The sequence below is a fragment of the Ranitomeya imitator genome, chromosome 6 (assembly GCF_032444005.1).
Source record: "Ranitomeya imitator isolate aRanImi1 chromosome 6, aRanImi1.pri, whole genome shotgun sequence".
NCBI lineage: Eukaryota > Metazoa > Chordata > Amphibia > Anura > Dendrobatidae > Ranitomeya > Ranitomeya imitator.
Genome location: NC_091287.1, coordinates 313092944 through 313118116, shown reverse-complemented (window position 1 = coordinate 313118116; position 25173 = coordinate 313092944). Strand labels below are relative to the sequence as shown.

Genomic DNA, 25173 nt, shown 5'->3' with positions numbered 1-25173 from the left:
AAATAAAGATTATTATTATCATTATTATTGCACCTGTCAGCGTGGATCCTGAGGCAGATTTTGAGGACTCAGGGCTTTAGAGGACTCAGCAGGAAACCATTAACCTCAGCTATATATGCAAAAATTTGGAAGAAGTTCTGCTCTCAATATGGGGAGACTGTCATAAACACTTCCCGTCCAAACATTCCAAAAGTCTTAGACTTTCTACAGTCAGGATTCAATAAGGGTCTGAAGCAGAGTACACAAAAGGTTCATATTTCAGAGTTGAGTATCTTTTGCAATTACCTTCTAGCTCAGACCTGGGCAAGATGCGGCCCGCGGGCCGCATCCGGCCCGCCTGACGGTTGTAAACGGCCCGCCGCCCCAGGCACCGCTCGGCTCCCCTTCCCTTGCCGCCCGCCGCCCCAGGCACCGCTCGGCTCCCCTTCCCTTCAGCTACGCCTGCGCCTGTGCGCCCTGCATTCAAACTCCTGTCCGCTGAGAGGCGCTGACCGCCACTGGCACTTCCGCATCAGGGAAGCGCCAGCAGCAGGTGACGTCCCTCAGCGTGACACATGCTGCTGCTCTGCTCCGTTGCGCCGGACGCCGGTGTTCTGTGTGGCACTGCAGCGCTGTACTGAGGTCACTTGTGGAGTCGGACGGTGCCGGTGGTCGGTGGTAAGGGCTCTGGGTTATCTGCTCCTCAGTACTTGCGCACTGGGTCATCTGCTCCGCTGTACTTGGGCTCTGGGTTATCTGCTCCTCAGTACTTGTGCTCTGGGTTATCTGCTCCTCTGTACTTGTGCTCTGGGTTATCTGCTCCTCTGTACTTGTGCTCTGGGTTATCTGCTCCTCTGTACTTGTGCTCTGGGTTATTATCTGCTCCTCAGTACTTGTGCTCTGGGTTATCTGCTCCTCAGTACTTGTGCTCTGAGTTATCTGCTCCTCTGTACTTGTGCTCTGGGTTATCTGCTCCTCAGTACTTGTGCTCTGGGTTATTATCTGCTCCTCAGTACTTGTGCTCTGAGTTATCTGCTCCTCTGTACTTGTGCTCTGGGTTATCTGCTCCTCAGTACTTGTGCTCTGGGTTATTATCTGCTCCTCAGTACTTGTGCTCTGGGTTATCTGCTCCTCAGTACTTGTGCACTGGGTTATTATCTGCTCCTCAGTACTTGTGCTCTGGGTTATTATCTGCTCCTCAGTACTTGTGCACTGGGTTATTATCTGCTCCTCAGTACTTGTGCTCTGGGTTATTATCTGCTCCTCAGTACTTGTGCACTGGGTTATTATCTGCTCCTCAGTACTTGTGCACTGGGTTATCTGCTCCTCTGTACTTGTGCTCTGGGTTATCTGCTCCTCTGTACTTGTGCTCTGGGTTATCTGCTCCTCTATACTTGTGCACTGGGTTATCTGCACTAATGAAATCTGGACGTTGTACGTTTTGTCTAGTCAGTAGACTGCCTTTGGGAGAAAAGTCCTCCAAGCTGTAGTCCCTCCTGATGATGTCAGGAATGACATCCTGGAAAGTAAGGATTAGTCCTACTGGTAATTGTATTTCCAGGAGTCCATCATGACAGCACCCTTAAGGTATCGTCACACTCCGCGACGCTGCAGCGATATAGACAAGGAGCCGATCGCTATAGCATCGCTGTTTAGGTCACTGTAGAGAGGTCAAACACAGCAACTCCAGAACGATGCAGGAGCGATCCAGTGACGTAACGGTGACTCACTTATCGTTCACGCTGGTTGTTGGCTCCATGTAAAACGTTGCTGGCATCGTTGATTTTGATGTCAAACATGATGATACACGCCAACCTGACGACGAAATAAAGTTCTGGACTTCTAGCTCCGACCAGCGATGGCACAGCGGGATCCAGATCGCTGCTGCGTGTCAAACACAACGAGATCGCTATCCAGGATGCTGCAACGTCACGGATCGTTGTCGTTCTCGTTGCAAAGTTGCTGAGTGTGACGGTACCTTTACTTTCCTGCCCTTGAATTCCTTTTACATATGTGAAACCTAATGTTTGTACAAGAGAATTCAATAAAATTGAGTTGCATCCATCTTGGTGTGGTACTTGGTTAAGACATTGTTGAGGATGGGAGAGACTATTTAACCTCTCATGTGGTTTCCTGTAAAGGATGAGTAAAATTACCTCCTGGTGTGCTGTCACAATCGAATCTCAGAAATACCATTACTGGTAAAAATAAAATCCTTCTTTTGTCTGTGTCCCTTTTTTATGTCCGTATTGCACATCCCTATGGTATCCATTTTTTACTTTTAACAATTTAATGAAATAGGACAAATAGTTTCCGATCTTTATAATTGTGATGTATCTGTAAAAATTGATTGCCATATGGATGATAACCTGCATGTGATTTTTTTTTTTCTCACCTATTGTCTTATAATGGGTAAGTCTTATGCAGTTGAACATAGTGCCTACTGTTATTTTTTACATGGCGACTATTGGTCCACATTGGCTAGCATATTGACTTGCATTGGTCAGTGTGCTGTCCGTATGCTATCAGATTTACATATGGCTAAGATACGAGTGGTGTAATACATTCGTCTGAATGAGCCCTTATACTGGGTTTGAGCACATAACCCAACGTTGCCATAATGTACTAGGTGCCAATACTAATTTGTTAGATTCTCATAATCGCAAGGGGGCAGAAAGAGGGCCATATTTCTCGAGGAATGATCGCATTGCAGTGCACAGTCTGGCCCGGCACCTCTCCTGACCTGAGCATGATAGCATGATGTATTTCTATACAGCTGTCACACTCAGGTCAAAAGATCCGACTGTCCCAGGATTTTAATGCCATCCTCGCAGAAGGAATACAGCAGTTTGTCTGTCCCCTAAAGCAGACCCTGACACATCTCGTGTTGTTAGGAAGATCACATGCACATCAGAGAAGAACACCATACCAAGCTGACTACATCCATAAGTGGACATTAAAGGGGTTGCACGGGTCTAACTACCTGAAAGTTGTGCCCAGCGCCGTTCTCCTTTGGTACAGAGTAGTCACAGACCACTTCTGCCAGCAATTCAGCAGCTTTTGCTGATGTAATGTGAAGAGAGCAGCGGCTTCTCTTACGCTCTGCCCTGGACGTGAATGCCAGCATCATGCTGATTGACATACAGCTTCCCGCTGCCTAACTTCTGGAAGCTAGCTGTCAATCTGCATGATGCCGGCAGTCACGCTCCATTGACAGAGCAGACTGGGGAGAAATAGCCGCTCTGTCAATGTGGAGCAGCTGAATCACCGGCAGGAGTGAGCAATGACCGTTCTGTTCCGGCGCTGGATAGATCAGGTAGGTAGTTAGCAACTACCTGCTTTAGTTTCAGGCTCATAGTAGAAACAGAAAAATAGTCCAAGATAAACCCTTTAAATTACACTTGACATGTCAATAAACTTAAGAGCTAATTATTCTCAGTCTGCATTTTGTACTAAACCTCTAATGTGTTGCCTTTTGGATGATCAGGATCCACACGTGTGGCTGATGGGGTCCAGCGGGACAGCAAAAGTCAATGCATCTTTTGTAATAAGCTGGTGATATGTTCTTAATCATGCTTGTCAATCTGTGTTCAGTGGCAAAAATACTAAGTGATAATTTTATTAGGTTTAAATAGCAATTTTCTTATAATTTTGATTTGTTATGTTTGGGATTGTTTTAGTCTTGTATTGGCTATTACATGTTTTAGATCATAACATATTCGGATGGATTTGCAGCTCTTGGGAGGGAACCTTTGCCTGCGCTGGGCTTGATGCCATATCATACGCTGTAATGTTTCTCCAGAAGATGTTTGGTGAGTTAGGAAGTGCTAAGAGGAACAAGCAGGTTAATTGTTTGCAAGAAGCGGCACATTTTAAGAGTGGTATTGATACTACGATCACATAGCTGGTGTTCAGCATAGATTATCTGTTTATTAATGTATCTAGATCTACATGCTTGGTTATTGCTGTTAGCAAGAAGGCTAATGTTAAGAAATGACTGTCGCCATCAATATATCTGTTATAGAAGACTGTAATTCTTTCAGCATGTTCATATGCTTTCATAAAGCCCCTGATGCTGGGTAAATCCCCCTGGTGTTGTAAGACAAGATTGCTGCTAGAAAATGCTTAGGCTTAGCCCTTTTCTTCTCACCACTGGAACCATAAGGGACTATGGGAAACAGTGTTTATACTAAGCTTAAATTGATTGGGCAAGTTTAATGCAAGCAGGTCAAAGGTACAACTGCTTAGCAAGTCTCATCAACCACTCAGGTTTCAGCTTGGGTTTATAAGTAGAGGCTGGGAAAGATAACATCTGGCTGGGAGTACATGTGCAGCAATTTCATCTGTGATTGAATGGCTATTAATGTCGGGGAGGAGCAATCTGAGTGCAGCTTCATTTCTGAGTTATGTTGCTTCACAGATAAGATGAATAGGCAAACTTTGATCACATCTGGCTCTTATCAAAGAATTTGATGGAAAGCTTTTCTCCAGTTCAGCCCTGAACAAGATGTCCTTGCTGAATGAAGAAGAGCACACTAGTTACTAGTGGCAAAGTCAAGTGCATGTCCTAATATTTATACCTTCAATGCTGTACTGTACTGTCTCATAACCTCTAAAATGTAGCATTAGTAGCAATGTAGAAAGGACCTATTTCTACATGTAATCTAGATAGCTGATGGTCAACCGCCATCAAAGGGCCAAACCATGAAGAACCAAAATGACAACTGACTTGCACATAATTACCCTCCTCTAGCAGGCGTGTACATTAAACTTCTGATAAGATGATGCAACACCAAATGGAAATTATTAAAGTATTCCCATCTCCAAGATTCTATTCCAATATGTAGTAGGATATTGGGAATGGAAATACCCCTGTAATAATAATAATTAATAAAAAAAAATGTGCGGGATGGGTGCTGATAAATTATTATATTTAGACCCAGTGCTTTAATTGTTTATTTAACAGGACTGAAAGTTGGAAGAATTTGTGAAGAGGAAATTGTTAGAAAACCTGAAACTCTCATTGTTGAAATGTATTAAAGGATGTTAGTTGGATTAGACAGTCCCTTGTAAAATGATGATAGAATTATTAGTCTGTTAGGGCTCATTCAGACATCCATGATTCTCATACCAGTCCTGTGATTTTCACAGATAGGTCTTGTGCCCATTCTGTTTTTAAAAATTCAATTATTTGCAAACCAAGTATTCTGAAAAAAAAATTTTCCGTGTTTGATCAGAGTATGGGTTAAAATTTGCACCAATTCAAATCTATGGATCCGTGCAAATACTGGTCAGCTTTTTGATGCTATTTTAGATAATCCTAGTGCTGTCCCTGATATTCTAGTTTGTCTTATAAGCTTGAGAGTCCTACTAAAAAATAAACTGATGGTAAAAACTGACCAATCCCTGAAACACAAAACACAAGTGTCTTTTCTGTACATGAAAAAACTGACTTCGGAAATGAGCCCTTCGCAAGATAGGATAATATAGGACAATTGAGAGGATGTTCTTGTGTTTGCAAAAGTTAAGCAGTGTGCAAACCCATGGATACCCAGCGAGATAGGAAATGTGCCACTAAAATAAGCATCGACCTGGTTCAACCATCGCTAAGATCATTGATGACACAGATTTTTGTGTATTTATTATTATTATTATTATTATTATACATTTTTATAGCGCCATTTATTCCATGGCCCTTTACATGTGAATACGGGGCAAATATAGACAAATACATTAAACATGAGCAAATAACAAGGCACACGGGTACATAAGGAGGGAGGACCCTGCCCAAGAGGGCTCAATCTGCAGGGGATGGGTGATGAAACACTAGGGGTAGGGCTGGTTGTGCAGCAGTTCAGTAAGTTCAGGATCACTGCAGGCTGTAGGCTTGTCGGAAGAGGTGAGTCTTCAGGTTCTTTTTGAAGGTTTCTATGGTAAGCGAGAGTCTGATGTGTTGGGGTAGAGCGTTCCAGAGTATGGGGGAAGCACGGGAGAAGCCTTGGATGAGGTTGTGGAAAGAAGAGATGAGGGGAGTAGAGAAGGAGGTCTTGAGAGGATCGGAGGTTGCGTGTAGGTAGGTACCGGGAGGCCATGTCACAGATGTATGGAGGAGACAGGTTGTGGATGGCTTTGCATGTCATTGTGAAGGTTTTGAACTGGAGTCTCTGGGCGATAGGAAGCCAGTGAAGGGCTTGACATAGGGGAGAGGCTGGGAAATAGCGGGGAGACAGGTAGATTAGTCGGACAGCAGAGTGTAGGATGGATTGGAGTGGTGCCAGAGTGCTAGAGGGGAGTCCAGAGAGTAGGAGGTTGCAGTAGTCGAGGCGGGAGATGATAACGGCATGCACTAGCGTTTTTGCGGTGTCACGGTCAAGGAAAGCACGGATCCGGGAAATGTTTTTGAGTTTGAGACGGCAAGAGGTGGCAAGGGCTTGGATATGTGGCTTGAAAGAGAAGGCAGAGTAGAGGATCACCCCGAGGCATCGAGCGTGTGGGACTGGGGAAAGTGAGCAGCCATTGACATTGATGGATAGGTCTGGTGGAGGGGTACAGTGAGGTGGAGGAAAGATGATGAATTCTGTTTTGTCCATGTTCAGTTGTAGAATATAATGTGTATAATATATCACTGCCGTTTTTAGGCAACCATCTCAGAGATTTCTCTTATATTGCATAAGCTCTGTATTAAACAATGTACTTTTTAGGGCAGGAAAATAAAGTAGCATGATAATGATGATTTTTTTTCTAGGTTACATCCGCTTTGTTTAAGGCAATTTAGTGTAGTTTTCAGTTCCCATATGTGTGGTGTATGTCGAGTCTTCTACAGTAGACTTTTTTTTTTTCTTGTGCCAGATAACCTTGCAGACTGTTATAAAAAAAATTACAGCACAAGCCTTAAAATTAGCTCTGCTTCTCCATGCCTGCCGATGTGATATTACTCTATACAGTGGGGATGTTGGAGACAGAGATAAGCCGCGCATGTAATGTAACATTTTGGTGGAGTATACCGTGGGTGGATTCCAGGTTATTAGACTATACACAATACATTGCCTGTTATTTTTTCTTTTCACAATGTAAACTACGTGTAGTTTAATACATTAATTCACTCCCAGAACGATCGTGGGTACAAGTCACAGTTGTTGTCCTTTCTGGAACACTTTGCAGTCCAGTTTTTCTTTTTATTCTCTTCTTCACCTCATCAAATTGATACAAAGTAAATGAGTAGCTTTCTAAGCCAAGAGATTTTTTTAATAACATTATTACTTCCACCCACCTCAGAATGAAGCAGATGTTGTAAACTTCTCATCATAGTTTGTCTAATATAAAAGATGAGAGCATGAATGTTTGTAACGCCCATCTCCACTGACTGTAGTTAAATGTAACTTCTAAAGAACTCTTAAAATGCATGCAAGAATTCAGAGGTGCGCTAGGAGTTTTGTTAGGGATAGCCTTAAAAAGAAAAATACTTGTAACCAGGACAACATCTGCAAGGAGTTTGTATGTTCTCCCCGTGTTTGCGTGGGTTTCCTCCGGGTACTCCGGTTTCCTCCCACATTCCAAAGACATACTGATAGGGAATTTAGATTGTGAACCCCAATGAGCACAGTTCATGATATCAGTTTAGTGCTGCAGATTATGATAGCGCTTAATATAAATACAGAAGCTTGTTCTCAACAAATGAGGTGCTTATGGATTCATAACATGAATAGAAACTTTTTTCATTTTATAGGGTCAGCGCACACAGCTTTGTCATTTGTATGAAGCCTCATTATGTTCACATTTGAATCCTCAAGCCAGCTTCATAAAAAAAAAATCATTAAAGCACCACTCCAGCGTTTTGCTGTTCTCTTTTTTTGTTGTTTGTTTTGTTTGTTTGTTTTTTCATTTTCGGAGTGGTGCTACTAATCTAAGGTCCCTGGTTACCCTCCGCCACCTACTTATTTTATTGACTCTGGTCCCGAATCACAATCTTGGGACCACAACATCTCACTGACTGGAAGTCAGAGGTCACAAGCACTCAATGTAAGTCTGTGAGAGCTTGAATGAGGCTCTCATAGACTTACATTGAAAAGTGACCTCTGGCTTGCCCAGCAAACAGTGGAGCAATCCGGCTGGACACAACCAACTGAAGACCAACCGGTGCAGCGCAGATCAGTGAAGATGGTGGCGGGTGATTGTAATACTCTAATCAGTGACTTTAGATTAGAAGCACCACTCCATTGCTGCAATAGAAAAACTGCTGGATTGGTGTCAAAGGGACACTGTCACCTGGATTTGGAGGGAACACTCTTCAGCCATGGAGTCGAGATAGCCTTGTGCAGGCATGTACTATGGAGGACAGAGAATGAACTTCAATCCAATATTGCAGCCAGCATGCAGCCAGCGGGTAAGGAAAGGGTGAATCAAAAACCCCAAAACCCCGCCTCCATGGCTGAAGATTGTTCCCTCCAAATTCAGGTGACCGTGTCCCTTTAAGGAGCTCTGTTATCATGGTAGCAATGTAGGATTTATCGTGTTGTTTTTTTTATACAGGTCCTTCTCAAAAAATTAGCATATAGTGTTAAATTTCATTATTTACCATAATGTAATGATTACAATTAAACTTTCATATATTATAGATTCATTATCCACCAACTGAAATTTGTCTGGTCTTTTATTGTTTTAATACTGATGATTTTGGCATACAACTCCTGATAACCCAAAAAACCTGTCTCAATAAATTAGCATATTTCACCCATCCAATCAAATAAAAGTGTTTTTTAATAACAAACAAAAAAACCAACAAATAATAATGTTCAGTTATGCACTCAATACTTGGTCGGGAATCCTTTGGCAGAAATGACTGCTTCAATGCGGCGTGGCATGGAGGCAATCAGCCTGTGACACTGCTGAGATGTTATGGAGGCCCAGGATGCTTCAATAGCGGCCTTAAGCTCATCCAGAGTGTTGGGTCTTGCGTCTCTCAACTTTCTCTTCACAATATCCCACAGATTCTCTATGGGGTTCAGGTCAGGAGAGTTGGCAGGCCAATTGAGCACAGTAATACCATGGTCAGTAAACCATTTACCAGTGGTTTTGGCACTGTGAGCAGGTGCCAGGTCGTGCTGAAAAATGAAATCTTCATCTCCATAAAGCATTTCAGCCGATGGAAGCATGAAGTGCTCCAAAATCTCCTGATAGCTAGCTGCATTGACCCTGCCCTTGATGAAACACAGTGGACCAACACCAGCAGCTGACATGGCACCCCACACCATCACTGACTGTGGGTACTTGACACTGGACTTCAGGCATTTTGGCATTTCCTTCTCCCCAGTCTTCCTCCAGACTCTGGCACCTTGATTTCCGAATGACATGCAAAATTTGCTTTCATCAGAAAAAAGTACTTGGGACCACTTAGCAACAGTCCAGTGCTGCTCCTCTGTAGCCCAGGTCAGGCGCCTCTGCCGCTGTTTATGGTTCAAAAGTGGCTTTACCTGGGGAATGCGGCACCTGTAGCCCATTTCCTGCACACGCCTGTGCACGGTGGCTCTGGATGTTTCCACACCAGACTCAGTCCACTGCTTCCTCAGGTTCCCCAAGGTCTGGAATCGGTCCTTCTCCACAATCTTCCTCAGGGTCCGGTCTCCTCGTTGTACAGCGTTTTCTGCCACATTGTTTCCTTCCAACAGACTTACCATTGAGGTGCCTTGATACAGCACTCTGGGAACAGCCTATTTGTTGAGAAATTTCTTTCTGGGTCTTACCCTCTTGCTTGAGGGTGTCAATGATGGCCTTCTTGACATCTGTCAGGTCGCTAGTCTTACCCATGATGGGGGTTTTGAGTAATGAACCAGGCAGGGAGTTTATAAAAGCCTCAGGTATCTTTTGCATGTGTTTAGAGTTAATTAGTTGATTCAGAAGATTAGGGTAATAGGTCGTTTAGAGAACCTTTTCTTGATATGCTAATTTATTGAGACAGGTTTTTTGGGTTATCAGGAGTTGTATGCCAAAATCATCAGTATTAAAACAATAAAAGACCTGACAAATTTCAGTTGGTGGATAATGAATCTATAATATATGAAAGTTTAATTGTAATCATTACATTATGGTAAATAATGAAATTTAACACTATATGCTAATTTTTTGAGAAGGACCTGTACTGCATTCCCCTTTCTTCGCTTAATATTTTATTAAATGCCTCACAATCCTTTAGGTTAAGTTCCCACAATCTGTTTTTGGTGCATTTTTAACACTGTATTTTTGCAGCTCAAAAATGCAATATCTTACAGGAAAGTGGATAGGATTTACAGAGATCTCATGTACACTTTTTTTTTTTTTTACACCATGTAAACTGACATTGTTTGAAATCTGCAATATGTCAATTCTCTTGTGTGTGCATTGATTTATTTTTTGTCTGGATTTTTCCCATCTATTTCAATTTTATGAATAAAGTCTGCAATTAAAAACCTCAAAGGCATTTGTGTGTTAACACACTAGAATGGCATGAACACAGCACATGATTATCAATCTACAGGATATGTTAAAAAAAAAAAAAGCAGTTTAAAAAAAAAAAAAAAAGCAGTTTTTTTTTTATTTAAAATATGACATACCAAAAGGACAAAAAACAGTGTAAAAAAAGAACCCAAACTTCTTAATAATGCAATGAAAAAAACACAACTTAAAAGAAAACTGTAATGTAAAGAAATACTGTTAATCTGCAGGTCAATAGCGTTTTGAAGCTGCTTGGCACACACTCTGAGAGCCCCACTGAATGTACTTTATTCCTCCTGTAAATACACAAAGTGGATGAATGAAAAGTCACCAACATTATTACATAGACCCATTCAGGGTATATCTATATGTACAGTATAACGGGACCCTAGATAGGACCATAATGGACAAACTGCACAAATATAACCAAAATCAAGAAGAGAGAAAAAAGCAGCAACTAGTCCAAAATAATGAAAAAATACAAAAAACTTTATTGATAATAACAGCAGGTAAAAACATAACGGAGGGATATAACAATCCCCGTACTACACAGAGCATGCACAAAAGATGGGCAGATGATAGGTGCCTATTGTAAAAAACATATACAAACTACTACCCTGTAAGCACAGTCTATAAAGCGTTAAGGGCAATGCAAGGATGGCCAGATATAGCTACATGTACTAAGACCCATAGGGTACAAAAATAGAGCCAAATGCATAGCAACATATATACATACCGGGTAGAGTAAAGAGGTCACAAGTATCAGAAGGCACCACACACCTGTCCCCCCCGACGCGCGTTTCGGCTACTGCCTTTTTCAAGGGGTATAGGGGTAAGGGGTATGCCTTGAAAAAGGCAGTAGCCAAAACGCACGTCGGGGGGGACAGGTGTGTGGTGCCTTCTGATACTTGTGACCTCTTTACTCTACCCGGTATGTATATATGTTGCTATGCATTTGGCTCTATTTTTGTACCCTATGGGTCTTAGTACATGTAGCTATATCTGGCCATCCTTGCATTGCCCTTAACGCTTTATAGACTGTGCTTACAGGGTAGTAGTTTGTATATGTTTTTTACTATAGGCACCTATCATCTGCCCATCTTTTGTGCATGCTCTGTGTAGTACGGGGATTGTGTTATCCCTCCGTTATGTTTTTACCTGCTGTTATTATCAATAAAGTTTTTTGTATTTTTTTCATTATTTTGGACTAGTTGCTGCTTTATTCCTCCTGGCAGCCTCGGTCTTTCAGTCCTAGAGATCCGGCCAGCGTGGGTTCTGTCATTGCGAAGCTGGAAGTCGGTCATTGACGGTGTAACAGGCCACAGTATATCTAGAGTCCAGACTATTACCCAGTGTTAAAGCGGCTTGGGCTTCATTATACCCTGAGTATATTATGGCCTAGGCCATTTCATACTGCCAACACAAAAATTACTTAAATTTTCAACATGTTATTGGGGGTTTAGATTTGTCAGATAAGTTATGTCAGAAGATAACTGATTTAAATCTTAGTTATAAATACATGGACTTTTATTACTTGAACCAGAAAAAACTTCAGTCAGTAAAAATATTAAACTTCCACAAAGATATGATAAGGTAATGAATCCTACCACACTTCTCAGTAGTTACACACTAAGAGCAGCTGTGTGAGTATGATAGAAAGAGGTCGCCACACTTTTCAAGCAATCAGAGACCAGGTGAGAAAACCAGTAAAGTTGTAAGATCAAGTTACAATGGCTTTCTTGGATAATAGCACTTATCTTACTGGACAACAGTGTAATCTCAGATGTAATGACTGTTGTCCATTACCTGCCACAATGAACTGCAAGATCTTCATCATGTGATTAACACAAATACTTTCCCACTACATGTAAGTCAGTTTTAAGTTATTAAAAAATGACATCTAAAATCTAATTTACAAGGGCTCATAAAATAGAGGGGTATATTGTAGCCTGAAGGGGTATAGTTTGGCCTAGGCTATTTTACACGCCCAGGTATAGTTTGGCATAGGACAGTTTATCCTTCAGGGTATTCTCAGGCCTGGGTCCATCTATCCCTGGGTTTAATCTGGATAGGGGTTCATTTGGCCTGTTACATTGGGGAGCGGTTATAGCTCCTGCTCACTATACACTGAGCGGTGACTTGTCACGCCCGCGTTGCTCCTTTGACTGAAGCTCAAGGCTTCCTGTAGGACGAACATTCATTTCCTCCCGACAGCGAGCCCAGGCAGCTTCATAATGCCATTAACATGCTGATTAACCACATATTTGCAGGATTTTTTTTTTACATTACAGATTCCCTTTAATTTAGCAAATAGATGCAAAAATCTGCAACATTAAAAACTCCCTAAATACTCATCTGGGTAAACGTCTCATAGTAGAAGTCAGGAAGACAAATTAACACTTTCGAGTTAGGTGCAGGAGTCAAGTTTATAGCCATGGAACCACAGTTTTGGGAAAGGTTTTTGTTTAGCCCTTCAAGCCTGAAGAAAATCCAGATATTTTAATGGAGAAACTGTAGGAGTGTTATAGCACCTGTGGCCATGAAGGGTTTTAGTGTTTTATTCTGGAAAGGGCTTTTAAACTCTTTATCCTTGAAACCTTATTTAGATGCTCTTTTTTTATCTACCTTAAGCCTTAGTGAAAAAGTTTTAAGTGAAAAAAGATCGTGTCTAATCCAGTGTGCCTGCGTAGGGTAATTACCCAGAATGAAAGAATCAGTCAATTGAAACAAGCGAGTATATAAACTCAGGATTGTAAAAGTCGTGTGCTTTACAAATCATATGGGCAGACTAAGTCAGATAATTTCATGGCAGGCATATAATCCAGCAACTTGTTAAAAAATGTGTTTTTAATTTAAAGGTCTTGGAATGTCATATGAAAATGCAGATATTCTTGGTAACCATCACTACAGTATGTAAATATTCCCCAGTGGAGCTAATTATTTCCAATAATTATGTGAATGTTTAAGTTACTGGTTTATAAAAAAATATATATATTCATGACAAAATGCTGAATATTTTATATTAATGCAGACGTATAATACTATGAAGATTGGAACAGTGCCATAAACATTTTAGGAATGAGGACTCGGAAGCACTCATTAGGTTTTCCAATAATTTTTGCTGTTGCTTTGTTGTGTGTATGTAGAGCAGCACATTGTGGTCTCTGTGATTATTTCATTTCTAGTCCCATAGATCCTTCAGTATCTTAAGTATTAAAGGTCCTGGGTCAGCTGAATCCTGGCAGACTGTCAGACACTCTGGGCTGGGGTGGAAAGGAATGAAGTTAAGCTGTGTCAGTAAGAAAAGGGAGTTGCTGAACCATAATTAACTACTCCCGTGAAATGTAATTGGAGCCTATAACTCAGCCCATTCTGTTTTTGTCATTAAATCACAAATGACACCAGGATCCAGAAATTAATTGGGAATGTTACTTGTAATATAACGATAAACCATAACTCAACTCCTACTTTCCATTAATCCAATTAAGCCATTACACAAATTATTTTCTTGTAGTGAAATGATGGGTGAAGATTTGGAATGACCTCTTCTTGCTTGTTATAGTAGATGCACTTAGTGCAGAATCACATCAGGCTATGTGCATTTCTGTATATGACATGCTAGAAGTATGCGTTGAGAAAAATGAAGTCCTAAAAAGATTAAAAAAAATTAGATGTGAAAGCCAGTTGGGTGAATTAATTGGGGTGTGTATGTATGTATGTATATGTGTGTATATATATATATATATATATATATATATATATTGTATTGTATGTGTATATATATATGTATGTGTGTGTGTATATATATATATATACAGTGGGGCAAAAAAGTATTTAGTCAGTCAGCAATAGTGCAAGTTCCACCACTTAAAAAGATGAGAGGCGTCTGTAATTTACATCATAGGTAGACCTCAACTATGGGAGACAAACTGAGAAAAAAAAATCCAGAAAATCACATTGTCTGTTTTTTTAACATTTTATTTGCATATTATGGTGGAAAATAAGTATTTAGTCAGAAACAAAATTTCATCTCAATACTTTGTAATATATCCTTTGTTGGCAATGACAGAGGTCAAACGTTTTCTGTAAGTCTTCACAAGGTTGCCACACACTGTTGTTGGTATGTTGGCCCATTCCTCCATGCAGATCTCCTCTAGAGCAGTGATGTTCTTGGCTTTTCGCTTGGCAACACAGACTTTCAACTCCCTCCAAAGGTTTTCTATAGGGTTGAGATCTGGAGACTGGCTAGGCCACTCCAGTACCTTGAAATGCTTCTTACAAAGCCACTCCTTCGTTGCCCTGGCGGTGTGCTTTGGATCATTGTCATGTTGAAAGACCCAGCCACGTTTCATCTTCAATGCCCTTGCTGATGGAAGGAGGTTTGCACTCAAAATCTCACGATACATGGCCCCATTCATTCTTTCATGTACCCGGATCAGTCGTCCTGGCCCCTTTGCAGAGAAACAGCCCCAAAGCATGATGTTTCCACCACCATGCTTTACAGTAGGTATGGTGTTTGATGGATGCAACTCAGTATTCTTTTTCCTCCAAACACGACAAGTTGTGTTTCTACCAAACAGTTCCAGTTTGGTTTCATCAGACCATAGGACATTCTCCCAAAACTCCTCTGGATCATCCAAATGCTCTCTAGCAAACTTCAGATGGGCCCGGACATGTACTGGCTTAAGCAGTGGGACACGTCTGGCACTGCAGGATCTGAGTCCATGGTGGCGTAGTGTGTTACTTATGGTAGGCCTTGTTACATTGGTCCCAGCTCACTGCAGTTCATTCACTAGGTCCCCCCGCGTGGTTCTGGGATTTTTGCTCACCGTTCTTGTGATCATTCTGACCCCACGGGGTGGGATTTTGCGTGGAGCCCCAGATCGAGGGAGATTATCAGTGGTCTTGTATGTCTTCCATTTTCTAATTATTGCTCCCACTGTTTATTTCTTCACTCCAAGCTGGTTGGCTATTGCAGATTCAGTCTTCCCAGCCTGGTGCAGGGCTACAATTTTGTTTCTGGTGTCCTTTGACAGCTCTTTGGTCTTCACCATAGTGGAGTTTGGAGTCAGACTGTTTGAGGGTGTGCACAGGTGTCTTTTTATACTGATAACAAGTTTAAACAGGTGCCATTACTACAGGTAATGAGTGGAGGAAAGAGGAGACTCTTAAAGAAGAAGTTACAGGTCTGTGAGAGCCAGAAATCTTGATTGTTTGTTTCTGACCAAATACTTATTTTCCACCATAATATGCAAATAAATTGTTAAAAAAACAGACAATGTGATTTTCTGAATTTTTTTTTCTCAGTTTGTCTCCCATAGTTGAGGTCTACCTATGATGTAAATTACAGACGCCTCTCATCTTTTTAGGTGGTGGAACTTGCACTATTGCTGACTGACTAAATACTTTTTTGCCCCACTGTATATATATATATATATATATACAGTACAGACCAAAAGTTTGGACACACCTTCTCATTTAAGGATTTTTCTGTATTTTCAGGACTATGAAAATTGTACATTCACATTGAAGGCATCAAAACTATGAATTAACACATGTGGAATTATATACTTAACTAACAAAAAAGTGTGAAACAACTGAAATTATGTCTTATATTTTAGGTTCTTCAAAGTAGCCACCTTTTGCTTTAATGACTGCTTTGCACACTCTTGGCATTAACTTGATGAGCTTCAAGAGGTAGTCACCGGGAATGGTCTTCCAACAATCTTGAAGGAGATCCCAGAGATGCTTAGCACTTGTTGGCCCTTTTGCCTTCACTCTGCAGTCCAGCTCACCCCAAACCATCTCTATTGGGTTCAGGTGTTCTGGCGTAGCACCCCATCACTCTCCTTCTCGGTCAAATAGCCCTTACACAGCATGGAGGTGTGTTTGGGGTCATTGTCCTGTTGAAAAATAAATGATGGTCCAACTAAATGCAAACCGGATAGAATAGCATGCTGCTGCAAGATGCTGTGGTAGCCATGCTGGTTCAGTATGCCTTCAATTTTGAATAAATACCCAACAGTGTCAACAGCAAAGCACCCCCACACTATCACACCTCCTCTATGCTTCACGATGGGAACCAGGCATGTAGAGTCCATCCGTTCACCTTTTCTGCGTCGCACAAAGACACAGTGGTTGGAACCAAAGATCTCAAATTTGGACTTATCAGACCAAAGCACAGATTTCCACTAGTCTAATGTCCATTCCTTGTGTTCTTTAGCCCAAACAAGTCTCTTCTGCTTGTTGCTTGTCCTTAGCAGTGGTTTCCTAGCAGCTATTTTACCATGAAGGCCTGCTGCATAAAGTCTCCTCTTAACAGTTGTTGTAGAGATGTGTCTGCTGCTAGAACTCTGTGTGGTATTGACCTGGTCTCTAATCTAAGCTGCTGCTAACCTGCGATTTCTGAGGCTGGTGACTCAGATAAACTTATCCTCAGAAGCAGAGGTGACTCTTGGTCTTCCTTTTCTGGGGTGGTCCTCATGTGAGCAAGTTTCTTTGTAGCACTTGATGGTTTTTGCCACTGCACTTGGGGACACTTTCAAGGTTTGCCCAATTTTTTTAACTGACTGACCTTTATTTCTTAAAGTAATGATGGTCACTCGTTTATCTTTACTTAGCTGCTTTTTTCTTGCCATAATGCAAATGTTAACAGTCTATACAGTAGGACTATCAGCTGTGTATCCAACAGACTTCTACACAACACAACTGATGGTCCCAACCCCATTTATAAGGCATGAAATCCCACTTATTAAACCTGACAGGGCACACCTGTGAAGAGAAAACCATTCCCGGTGACTACCTCTTGAAGCTCATAAACAGAATGCCAAGAGTGTGCAAAGTGGTCATTAAAGCAAAAGGTGACTACTTTGAGGAACCTTGAATATGACATAATTTCAGTTGTTTCACACTTTTTTGTTAAGTATATAATTCCACGTTTTAATTCATAGTTTTGATGCCTTCAGTGTGAATGTACAATTCATAGTCATGAAAATACAGAAAAATCTTTAAATGAGAAGGTGTGTCCAAACTTCTGGTCGGTACTATATATATATATATATATATATATATATATATATATATATATATATATATATATATATATATATATATATATATATATATATTATATTATATTATCCAGTCTTTGGGTGAAGCACTTACATTAGAAGTGTTTGGATATGCACACAACGGATGGAAATGCTGTACATTTTGTGTTCACATCTGAACATGGCAAATCCACGGCAGCTTATGCTACCATTCTTGTGGATAAATATAAAGAAATCTCCACCAATTGCTGTAGTATTTTTCTTTGACAAATGGCTGTGTAGATTTAAAAATCTGCAATCTAAGTCGGCTGTATATTTTCACTCCAGATTTCACGATTTTCAAAACAGAGGTGAATTGCAGTTAAAAAAAAAAAAAAAAAAAAGTTTTACATTGATGACCTTTCCTTAGGATAGGTCATCAATGTCCGGCACCCGCACCCTCGCTGATCAACGGTTACTGTCAGTAAGTGCTCATTTGCCGAGCTGCTATTTCTTCTAGTGGTGGGCGACGCTTGGATATTGCACATCCGCCTCCTATTCAAATCAGTAGGCGGAGGATGTGTAGTACCCTGCCAGTGGGCCATTATCAGAAGACTGCCAGCTCCACATGTGAGTGCAGGCGGCCGCCACCGACACCAATAACAGCTGATCAACGGGGGTGTCAGACCCTGTCAGATCGGAGATTGATGACCTGTCCTTGGCATAGGTCATCAATGTAAAAGTGGACAACCTCTTTAAATCCGATGCAAGTTACACATGCAGATTGGCATGTGTAAACTCTGCAAGCACTTTTTCTTTTCACTGTCTTGACATGCCATTAAAACTTGCCATGGTGTAGGAAGGGACCCTGTTGCAAAGTTTACTTTTGAACCCAGAAGCTCATTACTTAGACTTTCAATGGCTTCTCACTGGGCACCATATCTCATTATGTACATACTTACATATGAAAGTAATGAATGCTCTCCATTATATTTATATATTATATATCCGCGTAGAATGCAAGTCCGCAAAGACAGGGTCCTCTCCCCTCTGTACCAGTCTGTCATTGTAAATTTGTTTACTGTAAACGATATCTATAACTCTGTATGTAACAACACCTCATGCACAGCACCATGGAATTAATAGTGCTATATACATATAATATTTATTCAAGGCTTTTTCGGAATGCATATATTAATGTAATCCCTATGATAATTGCTAATTAGATAACGGCTAGTCATAAAATTAATTGTAGTCAGTGATCTACATAGTAGTTTAACCCCTTAGTGACAGAGCCAATTTGGTACTTAATGACCAGGCCAATTTTTGCAATTCTGACCACTGTCACTTTATGAGGTTATAACTCTGGAACGCTTCAACGGATCCCGCTGATTCTGAGATTGTTTTTTCGTGACATATTGTACTTCATGTTGGTGGTAACATTTCTTCGATATTACTTGCGATTATTTATGAAAAAAACGGAAATATGGCGAAAATTTTTAAAATTTTGCAATTTTCAAACTTTGTATTTTTATGCCCTTAAATCAGAGAGATATGTCACGAAAAATAGTTAATAAATAACATTTCCCACATGTATACTTTATATCAGCACAATTTTGGAAACAAAATTTGTTTTTGTTAGGGAGTTATAAGGGTTAAAAGTTGACCTGCAATTTCTCATTTTTACAACACCATTTTTTTTTAGGGACCACATCACATTTGAAGTCATTTTGAGGGGTCTATATGATAGAAAATAATGAAGTGTGACACCATTCTAAAAACTATACCCCTCAAGGTTCTCAAAACCACATTCAAGAAGTTTATTAACCCTTTACGTGCTTCACAGGAACTGAAACAATGTGGAAGGAAAAAATTAACATTTAACTTTTTTTTGCAAACATCTTAATTCAGAACCATTTTTTTTATTTTCACAAGTGTAAAAACAGAAATGTAACCATAAATTTTGTTATGCAATTTCTCCTGAATACGCCAATACCCCATATGTGGGGGTAAACCACTTTTTGGGCGCACCGCAGAACTTAGAAGTGAAGGAGCGCCGTTTGACTTTTTCAATGCAGAATTGGCTGGAATTGAGATCGGACACCATGTCACGTTTAGAGAGCCCCTGATGTGCCTAAACAGTGGAAACTCCCCACAAGTGACACCATTTTGGAAACTAGACCCCTTAAGGAACTTATCTAGATGTGTGGTGAGCACTTTGAACCCCCAAGTGCTTCACAGAAGTTTATAACGTAGAGCTGTGAAAATAAAAAATCACTTTTGTTTACACAAAAATGATCTTTTCGCCCACAAATTCTTATTTTCACAAGGGTATCAGGAGAAATTAGACCACAAAAGTTGTTGTGCGATTTCTCCTGAATACGTCGATACCCCATATGTGGGGGTAAACCACTGTTTGGGCGCACCGCAGAGCTTGGAAGTGAAGGAGCGCCGTTTTACTTTTTCAATATAGAATTGGCTGGAATTGAGATTGGACGCCATGTCGCGTTTGTAGAGCCTCTGATGTGCCTAAACAGTGGAAACCCCCCACAAGTGACCCCATTTTGGAAACTAGACCCCCCATGGAACTTATCTAGATGTGTGGTGAGAACCTTGAATGCCCAAGTGCTTCACAGAAGTTTATAATGCAGAGCCGTGAAAATAAAAAATATTTTTTTTTCCACAAAAAAGATTTTTTAGCCACCAAATTTTTATTTTCACAAGGGTAACAAGAGAAATTGGACCCCAAAAGTTGTTGTCCAATTTGTCCTGAGTATGCTGGTACCCCATATGTGGGGGTAAACCACTGTTTGGGCGCACGGCAGAGCTCGGAAGGAAGGAGCGCCGTTTTGGAATGCAGACTTTGATAGAATGGACTGCGGGTATTATGTTGCGTTTGCAGAGCCCCTGATGTACCTAACCAGTAGAAACCCTCCACAAGTGACCCCATTTTGGAAACTAGACCCCCCAAGGAACTTATCTAGATGTGTGGTGAGAACTTTGAATGCCCAAGTGCTTCACAGAAGTTTAGAATGCAGAGTCATGAAAATAAAAAATATTTTTTTTTCCACAAAAAAGATATTGTAGCCCCCAAGTTTTTATTTTCACAAGGGTAACAGGAGAAATTGGACTGCAATAGTTGTTGTCCAATTTATCCCGAGTACGCTGATGCGCCATATGTGGGGGTAAACCACTGTTTGGGCGCACGGCAGAGCTCGGAAGGGAAGGAGCGCCTTTTTGGAATGCAGACTTTGATAGAATGGTCTGTGGGCATTATGTTGCGATTGCAGAGCCCCTGATGTACCTAAACTGTAGTAACCCCCCACAAGTGACCCCATTTTGGAAACTAGACCCCCCAAGGAACTTATCTAGATGTGTGGTGAGAACTTTGAATGCCCAAGTGCTTCACAGAAGTTTAGAATGCAGAGTCATGAAAATAAAAAATATTTTTTTTTTCACAAAAAAGATTTTGTAGCCCCCAAGTTTTTATTTTCACAAGGGTAACAAGAGAAATTGGACCCCAGAAGTTGTTGTCCAATTTATCCCGAGTACGCTGATGCCCCATATGTGGAGGTAACCCACTGTTTGGGCGCACGGCAGAGCTCAGAAGGGAGGGAGCACCATTTGACTTTTTGAGCGCAAAATTGGCTGTCGTGTTTGGAGACCCCCTGATGTACCTAAACAGTGGAAACCCCCCAATTCTAGCTCCAACCCTAACCCCAACACACCCCTAACCCTAATCCCAACCTGATCCATAATCCTAATCACTAACCCTAACCATAATCACAACCCTTACCCCAAAACAACCCTAATGTCAACCCTAACCATAACCCTAATCAAAACCCTAAATCCAACACACCCCTAATCCTAATCTCAACCCTAACCTCAAACCTAACCCTAATCCCAATACACCCCTAATCACAACCCTAACCTTAACCCTAATCCCAAACCTAACCCTAATCCCAAGCGTAACCCTAATGCCAACCCTAACCCTAATACCAACCCTAATCCAAACCCTAACCCTAATCCCAGCTCTAACCCTAACTTTAGCCCCAACCCTAGGCCTAACTTTAGCCCCAACCCTAAGGCTACTTTCACACTTGCGTCGTTTGGCATTCCGTCGCAATCCGTCGTTTTGGACAAGAAACGGATCCTGCAAATGTGCCCGCAGGATGCGTTTTTTGCCCATAGACTTGTATTGCCGACGGATCGTGACGGATGGCCACACGTCGCGTCCGTCGTGCACTGGATCAGTTGTGTTTTGGCGGAGCGTCGGCACAAAAAAAGTTCAATGAAACGTTTTTTGTACGTCGCATCCGCCATTTCTGACCGCGCATGCGTGGCCGTAACTCCGCCCCCTCCTCCCCAGGACATAGATTGGGCAGCGGATGTGTTGAAATACTACAGCTGCTGCCCACGTTGTGCACAATTTTCACAACGTGCGTCGGTATGTCGGGCCGACGCATTGCGACGGCCCCGTACCGACGTAAGTGTGAAAGAAGCCTAACCCTAAGTTTAGCCCCAACCCTAACCCTAAATTTAGCCCCAACCCTAAATTTAGCCCCAACCCTAGCCCTAACCCTAACCCTACCCCTAACCCTACCCCTACCCCTAACCCTACTCCTAACCCTACCCCTAACCCTACCCCTAACCCTACCCCTAATTTTAGCCCCAACTGCTGTTCTCCTGCCGGCCGGCAGATGGAGACAGATGGCGGGCGCACTGGGCATGCGTCCGCCATGTTCTGCTGCTGGCGGCCAAGAGGAGCAGCAAGAGGATCCAGGGACCTAGGTGAGTATGCTAGGGTCCCCGAATCCCCCTATTTCTCTGTCCTCTGATGTGCGATCACATCAGAGGACAGAGAATTACACTTTACTTTTTTTTTTTTTTTTTTTTTTTTTTTTTTGCGGTCGCCGGTAAACAGTTAATTACCGGCGATCGCAAAACAGGGGTCGGTAATACCGACCCCGATCGTGCTCTTTGGGGTCTCGGCTACCCCCGGCAGCCGAGACCCCAAAGATTGTCCCGGTGCCGGCCGGCGGGCGCACTGCGCATTCGCCCGCCATTTTGAAGATGGCGGCGCCCACCGGGAGACACGAGTAGCATCGGGGGAGCTAGGTGAGTATTGGGGGGCCACCTGGGACCCCTTTTCTCTGTCCTCCGATGTGCGATCACATCGGAGGACAGAGAAATTAAAAAGAGATCGCTTTTTTTTTTTTTTTTTTTTTTTTTTTGCGATCGCCGGTAAACGGTTAATTACCGGCGATCGCAAATGCGGGGTGGGTTAAAAAACCCCCGAATCATGTTCTCTGGGGTCTCGGCTACCCTCGGCAGCCGAGACCCCGGAGAAAATCGGCCTCTGGGGGGCACTATGGACTTTTTCCACAGCGCCGTTAATTAACGGCGCTGTGGTTTAAGTACCCTTAGCGGCCGCCGTTAAAAGGCGTATCGGCGGTCGCTAAGGGGTTAATAAATATATATTTTTTTGCCCAGAAGTGTCTAAACAGGTCTACAATTTCACACTTTTTCCAGCTTTCCGGGCTTCTCACAATCACTTTTGCTATTAATTATTAGAGCCGACTCAATGTCTGTGCTGAGCAGTTTGTTCAGGATGACAGCGCAGATTCAGAACAGCATGGGAAACATGTCCTTGTCTAACACCATAATATTTTTTGCTGTGTTTCTCAAAATGTTTTGTGTTCACAACTTTATTGGATCAATCTGATGCTGCCTGTTCCAATTTCCATGATATGTGTCTGCCTATGAAGATTTTCAAAGGTCCCTTGTGGCTAATTGTTATTGGCCTCTTGTAGTGCATTTCTTGCTTTTTTATAAGCAATTCACCAAATCTTTTCTCATGAGAAATGGAAAAGTGCGGAAAACTTGTTAGATCAGCAAGACCAACTTGAAATCCCAAAATTTCTTTCATTATGAAAGTTATCATTCTTGAGGAATTGAAGTATACAGAATTACGTTAAATGAAGGACTCAAATGCTATTAAATCCATGTCGGCTAAGCTTTTTATGTATGCAGACCTATTTCAGCTTATATTATTATATCTGGTAAGATATAAGAATTTCAGCAGGTGTACTGTGAGTTATCACTGGTCTCTTCCTTACAATTATTACATTATTATTAGCAGGGTAAGGAGTAAATAAAACTTAACTTTTAATCATTACCGTAAAATTAAGGCCAACATAAACAATACAGACAAGACATAAAGTGCCAGTGCTCTTGATTACAAGTGCTCATATAAAAATGGTTTGGTCTCACCAGTGTAGTTTTCCGTGCTGGATGCACAACACAGGAGCAGGAGGGAAACAGTGGTGGCAGAGGGGAGCTAAATTACCAATTCCTTCCCTATAACTCCATGTTGTTCCCCTGCAATGCTCCTGCCCTTACAAGGGCAGTACACAAGTATAACCTATTCAAGTTTTCCACAAAAAGATGTGTGTAGCCTCCCACCTCGTTTCCCCTCCGTTCGGGGAGTTCATCAGGGGTAATTTTGTAAATGGCAATATAGCTTGGTCTCTTGCAGTGGCAATTATTACCAAAAAATGGGCCTAACCGGTATGTCCCTACATGAAATTCAGAACTGTAGTGGATAAATTATTTAAAATAAAATTGACCACACATAGAAGATTTATGCAGACTGTTAACTTCATCTATCCAACCAACAACATGGCAACCTGAATTAGTAGATCAGGGAATTGGTTTAAAAAAAAAAAAAATCGAGTCCTGTGCAAAATGTCAAATGATTGGATTTTTTGGCCTGATCACGTGAAAAAAGACAAATATAGACCATATGACATCCCTTTTCTTAATGCGGTATTTTGTCAGACGATCTTTAACCCCTTAATGACCGCCCATACGCCTTTTAACGGCGGCAGTGAAGGGTACTTAAACCACAGCACGTTAATTAACGGCGCTGTGAAAAAAGGGAATAGCGCCCCCCAGAGTCGAATTTTCTCTGGGGTTTCGGTTGCCGGGGGTAGCAGAGACCCCAGAGAACATGATTCGGGGTTTTTTTTACCAACCCCCGGGTTGCGATCGCCGGTAATTAACCATTTAACGGCGGTCGCAAAAAAAAAACAAAACGCAATTTCCCATTTAATTTCTCTGTCTTCCGATGTGATCGCACATCAGAGGACAGAGAAATGGGGTCCCCGATAGCCCCCCGATACTCGCCTGTCTCCCCCCGGTGCTCCTCGTGGCTCCCGATAGGTGCCACCATCTTTTTCCGGCAAAACAAAGCACTGGGCATGCGCCCGCCGGCCGACACCCGGAGGATCTTTGGGGTCTCGGCTGCCAGGGATAGCTGAGACCCCAAAGAACATGATCGGGGTCATTTTTTACCGACCCCTGTTTTGCGATCGCTGGTACTTAACTGTTTACCGGCGGTCGCAAAAAAAAAAAAGCGATCTGTCATTCTCTGTCCTCTGATGTGATCGCACATCAGAGGACAGAGAAATAGGGGGATTCGGGGGACCCTGTTATACTTACCGGTGTCCCTGGATCCTCCTGCGTCCCCTCCGGCCCGCCGCCTTCTTCATCGGGAATGAAAATGGTGGGCGCATGCAGGTTTTCAACGCATCTGATGCCCAGTCTATGTTCTGGGGAGGAGGGGGCAGAGTTACGGCCACGCATGCGCTGTCAGAAATGGTGGACGCGACGTACAAAAAAAAGGTTACATTGAACG

At 42.0% G+C, this 25173-nt stretch overlaps 1 protein-coding gene and 1 long non-coding RNA gene across 2 annotated transcripts in view; one reads left to right on the top strand and one right to left on the bottom strand.

Moving 5' to 3' along the window:
* GMDS (GDP-mannose 4,6-dehydratase) overlaps nucleotides 1-25173 on the top strand; it is a 1108130-nt gene that overhangs the window by 1016558 nt on the left and 66399 nt on the right. The window lies entirely within an intron of this gene.
* The window catches only part of LOC138642545 (uncharacterized), a 136096-nt gene continuing 121605 nt past the window's right edge, over nucleotides 10683-25173 (bottom strand). Inside the window, exon 4 of the long non-coding RNA XR_011314055.1 lies at nucleotides 10683-10742. This is a non-coding gene — a long non-coding RNA (uncharacterized lncRNA). The remainder of the gene's footprint in view (nucleotides 10743-25173) is intronic.